We start from the raw sequence: 5,300 nt of genomic DNA, 5'->3' as shown, positions 1-5,300 counted from the left end.
CAAGTGGCCAAGAATGCATAAAATTACATAATGGCGTATGCCTCAACAATCAGAAGACATTAAAAAGAATAAAAATAATGTCTTCCAAAGAATGATATTGTCAAAAGTTTAAGGAGCCTCTAAGGATAAAATGATTCTTAATAAATTACCTTGTTGCCAATTCAAGAAAGAAAAGGCTTAAGAGTAGGCTGGTGTCTCTTTACTTTTGGCTAACTCAAAATAGAAGATATTCCTAATAAACCAAGTCAAATTAAATAATACGCTCAAGAAATAAATTTTATCATTTACAAGAGGCTACTAAAGATGAATGCTACCAAAGTTCCATGATCAAATACGGTTCTCCAAATTTAAGATTTTAAAATCAATTGTCAAACACAACAAAGTGGTATAGTTGAGAACCTCAGAAAATCAAACTTCCCCAACAAGTTATAACATCATAGAGTAAAATCATTAGGAAATTAAAGAATTGACTTATAGACAGATATAATATATTATCAATCAGATCTTCTATGATCATAATTTGGGCATCTAATCGTGTACAAAACTAAGGCAACTTATTAATTGAATTTTTGAAAATCAAATCTAATGATAGAGACTAGCAATGCTGTAGATTTTGAGATCATATCATTGAAATTAGAGACCAATTCAACAGCAAGGAAGGATTGTCAATCAGACACTTCAAGGTCAAGATCAAAACAAAAAATTTGGACCATTGGATTGCTGTAAGAACTGGATAAGAATGACTTCTAAATTTTGAACTTATTTTAGATAAATTTTTGTTTTGAATTTAAATTTTGTCGAAAAATCATGACATGAATCTTTTAAATCGTTATGTAAATGCTAGATCATCCCCTGGAAACGACATGTATTGGCCTGAATACAATGAAAAGTGTTTAATCAATACCCGGTTGTAGTGTAAACAAACAAGAGTTCTCACATTATAGACGGATGCGAGCAAGAAATTTAGTCAATGCAATTAATATTAAAATAAGATCATGAAATATTAATGTAATTAGTAGATATTATGGTTCATAAGAAGATAAATATCGTATACATTCAAAAAGCTAAATGGATTAGAGAAAAAGCTATCAAGATTGATAAAATAAGTTTTAAACTTTAGAATTCGGGTAAAAGCCATAGAAGATATGGTATATGAGTAATTATAGATAAGAGTTTAAAAGATAATGTTATTAAAATTAATAGAATTTGAGATAAAATTATAACCGTAATTATTGTTATTGATACTAAAATTATTAATTTTATAAGTACTTATGCTTTTCAAGTAGGTTTAGATATATGTTCCAAAAAAAAATTTGGAATAACATAAAATAACTAATACAAAGAATACCTCTTCAAGAAAGAATTTTTATTGGATAAGATTTAAATGGATATGTTGGTAGAGTGATAGAAGATTTAAAAAAAAAATCATTGTGGCTACAGTTTTAGAGTGACTAGTAAGGACGGTAGAATCATATTGGATTTTATTTTAGCATATGATCTTGTTACAACCAATGCTATACTTAAGAAAAAATACAAGCATATTATCACTTATAAAAATGGATCTAATAAAACATAATTTAATAATTTTCTTATGAGAAAAATAAATCATCAAGATTTTAATGATTATAAAGTCATTCCAAGTGTAAACATAAGTACTCAACATTGATAATTAGTGCTGAATTTTAAGATAAAGGGTTGGATTATGAAAAAATACAATGAAATGTTGTTATAGAATTAGATAGGGGTACTTGAAAGACAAAAAAAAATATTTGAGTAGAATTCAAGATTTAAAATTTGAGATGTTCATTAAGAAGTTAATGCTATGTGGGATAATGTAATGAGCCTTGTTAAGCATGTTTCAAAAGAGATACTTGGAGAATAAAAAAATTTATAAATAAACATAATTTGTGGTGAAAAAAAATGCACAAAAAAAGATAAAATATAAAAAAATTTGTAATAAAAAATGGTTTAAATGTAAAAGCTTAGGGAATTAAGAAAAATATAAGGTGTTGGGAGTCTAAGAGAATAATTTGTAATGCTAAAAATTTTGTTTTTAATGATCTTTATAATATACTAGATATTAAAGATTTTGAAAGATATATGTATAAACTAGGCAACCAAAAAGAAAAGAAAAATAAATATTTAGTTTGAGTAAAGTGTATTAAATATAACAATCAAAAAGTGTTTTTCTTATAAAAGGAGATTGAACATATATGGGTAAGATATTTTGATAATCTTTTCAATAAAAATTTTGAAAATATGATCAACTTCAGTGATTTTAATTTCTTTAATAACAATATATTTTTTTTAATTTTTAATGTCTCATTGGGAAAACGGAAGTTGACGAGGCTTTAAAAAAAGAGGGTGAAAAATTAGTTTGACCTAATGGTATCCAAATAAAAATATGGAATTGTTTAGAAGATTTGAGAATTTTTTGGCTTACTAAACTTTTTAATGCTTTTTTAAAAACTAAAAAGATGTCTGAGTGGAGGAAAAGTATTTTGCTCCCTATTTTTTAGAATGAAGCAGTGCACAAGAGTAAGCAAATTATAGAAAAATTTAGTTAGTATGTCATACATTAAAATTATGAGTAATTAAACATATGCTAAGACGTGATGCAAAGTTTTCTCAAAATTAGTTTGGATTTATGCTAGGCAATTTTACTATGGAAGTTACACTTTTTTTTAGAGGTTTGATGAAGAATTACAGAGCGAATAAGAAGAATCTATATAAGATTTTTGTAGATTTAGAAAAAACTTATGCAAAGTTTCAAGAGAATTATTTTGGAGAGTTCTAAAAAAGAAAAGTGTTGATATGACTTAGATTCGAGTTGCTATTTGTGTTCGAACAAAAAGAAGATTGAAAAAGTATTTTACGATTTCAATTGGATTATATTAGGGATCAACAATAAATCTGTATGTTTTTATTTTCATTATGTATGTTTTTAATGGCATATATATAAGGATTTACCTTGGTATATGATGTTTGTTGATGATATCCTTATTATGGATAAGACTAGAGAAAGAATTCAAGAAAAACTTGAAATATGGACGTCAATTGTATAATCTAAACGCTTTCGTTTGAGTGGATCTAAAATCAAATACATAGAACATAATTTTAATAAAAGCCGATCTAGTAGCGGGGTTGTAACATTGAGTGACCAAGTCATTAAAAAAAGTGAACGTTTTAGATATCTTAGGTTTATTGTTCAAAGTTATGGTGATATAGATAGGGTGGTTATTAGTAGAATTCAAGTTGGATGGTTTGAGATGAATGCATGGGGCCTATTATGCGATAGAAATGTGACACCTAGACTTAAAGGAAAATTTTATAAGATAGTGGCAAGACCTACAATGTTTTATGGTGCAGAATGTTTGCCTATAAAAGAGAAACATAAAACTAGGTTAAGTGTTGTTGAGATGGGAATGCTTAGGTGGATGAGTGGTTTTACATTTAGGGACAAAATGCAAAATAAATATAATCATGAAAGGGTTGGTGTAGCTCGAGTGGCCGACAAGATTAGAGAGTCGTCAAATAGATAGTTTGGTCGCATTAAACGTTAACCATCTGATGATCCAGTTAGAAGAGAAGATGTTTAAGATTTGAGTAAAGGTACAACAAAAAAGACTTATGCATGTTGTATAAAAATGACCTTAATTTATTAAAATTAAATGAAAATATGACAATATGACACAATGAAAAAAAAAGGATTCATGTTGCTGACCCCATTTAGTAGGATAAACGCTTTTTGTTATTGTTATTTGGCCAAATATTACAGAAATATGAAATTTTCTTGGTTTGGCCAGATATTACAAAGAGATTCGTAAAACGATTTTTAAAGATAGTTCTGCATTATCCAAGTTGACGAGGAAAAATATTCAATTTGAGTAACAATACAGAATGTGAGCACAATTTTCAAAAGTTGAAAAAATATTTTAAGCACTAATTTAATACTAATTATTTCATCAGAAATAGAAGGATTTCATATTCACAGCGACGCGTCATTGTGAGGTAGGATGTGCTTTAATGCAAAATAAAAAATAATAAAAAGTTATGTATCCAAACAGTTGAAGCCACATGAGAGGAATTATCTGACACATAGCTAAAGTTAGGGTGCGTTTGGGGGAGTTTATTCACAGTGGTGGCGTTTTGAAAACCCCACTAGCTGTTTGAATAAAGTGTTTTGAAGGCATTTTTAAAAATGTCGTTTCGTTCTTTTTATTAAACGCGGATCACGAGTAGGACGCCGCGATCCGCGTTTCGTTCGACCGATTTACAGTAAAGCCCTAAGTCGTTACGAGCTTCTTCTCCCGTCCCTTCTATCCCAAGCCCTGAAGACATGGCTAAAATCGGTGATCGTCTGCATCAATCGGGACGAGGAGAGGAAGCTTCAGAAAATTATTCGGCACCACAAAGCTTCAAAAAATTGCTCGACACCACAAAGCTCTTCTTCTTCTCAAGCTTATCCTGCCAAAATCCCAAGTTTCTTTCGACCACTTGTCCCTCTAAGAGACCTTCGACCGACGCACTCCATCACTAAAGGAGTCGGGACAGGTAAATACCCAAATATTTACTCTCTTTATAGCCCTCTTCTTCCGGCTCCTTTCTCTGTCGGGTTTCTCGTCATTGAAACGCACAAACCAAACAACTAGTCAGCTTATCAAGATAAGTTGTTTATCAACAGATTATCAGGATAAGCTGCTTATCTGAATAAGCATGATAAGCTGCAGCTGCCCCAAAAATACCCTTAATTGATGTTGTAATCTTTTGCTCTCAAGATTTGATAGCATTTTTTTATGGTGTAAAAGGTGAGATATTCACTGATCATCAAAATTTGAAGTATATTTCACACAAAAAGAGTTGAATTTGAGACAGAAAATGACAAGCTTATCAAAACTATAAACAGTATTATCCTGGTTGAGCAAATGCAATTTTTGAGGCTTTAAGTCATAAATTCACATGTAGTGCAAGTAGGATTATTACTAGGGAGCTAAAATTACTTAAAGAAGTTGACATCTTGTAGTTGGAAATTAGAAGACTAGGAGATCATCAATATTTACATAGTTGATCGTGCAAAACTCTGATGTACAGAATTAAAGCAACTCAAAAAGTTAACAGTGAATATTTGAAACTCTTAATACAACTCAATCAGGAAAGAGGTTGGATATGACAATTGATGAAAATGATGTTATCATAAACAAACTGCAGTTGTGTGTACCTGCTAATTCTAATTTGAGACAAAAAATCCTATATGAAGTTTATCATTCTATGTATACGATTCATCCAGATAGCACCAAAAT

This window comes from Phalaenopsis equestris, unplaced genomic scaffold, assembly GCF_001263595.1.
Source record: "Phalaenopsis equestris unplaced genomic scaffold, ASM126359v1 Scaffold233180, whole genome shotgun sequence".
NCBI classification, from domain to species: domain Eukaryota; kingdom Viridiplantae; phylum Streptophyta; class Magnoliopsida; order Asparagales; family Orchidaceae; genus Phalaenopsis; species Phalaenopsis equestris.
The sequence above is the reverse complement of the archived record's forward strand: the minus strand, read 5'-3'. Positions refer to the sequence as shown.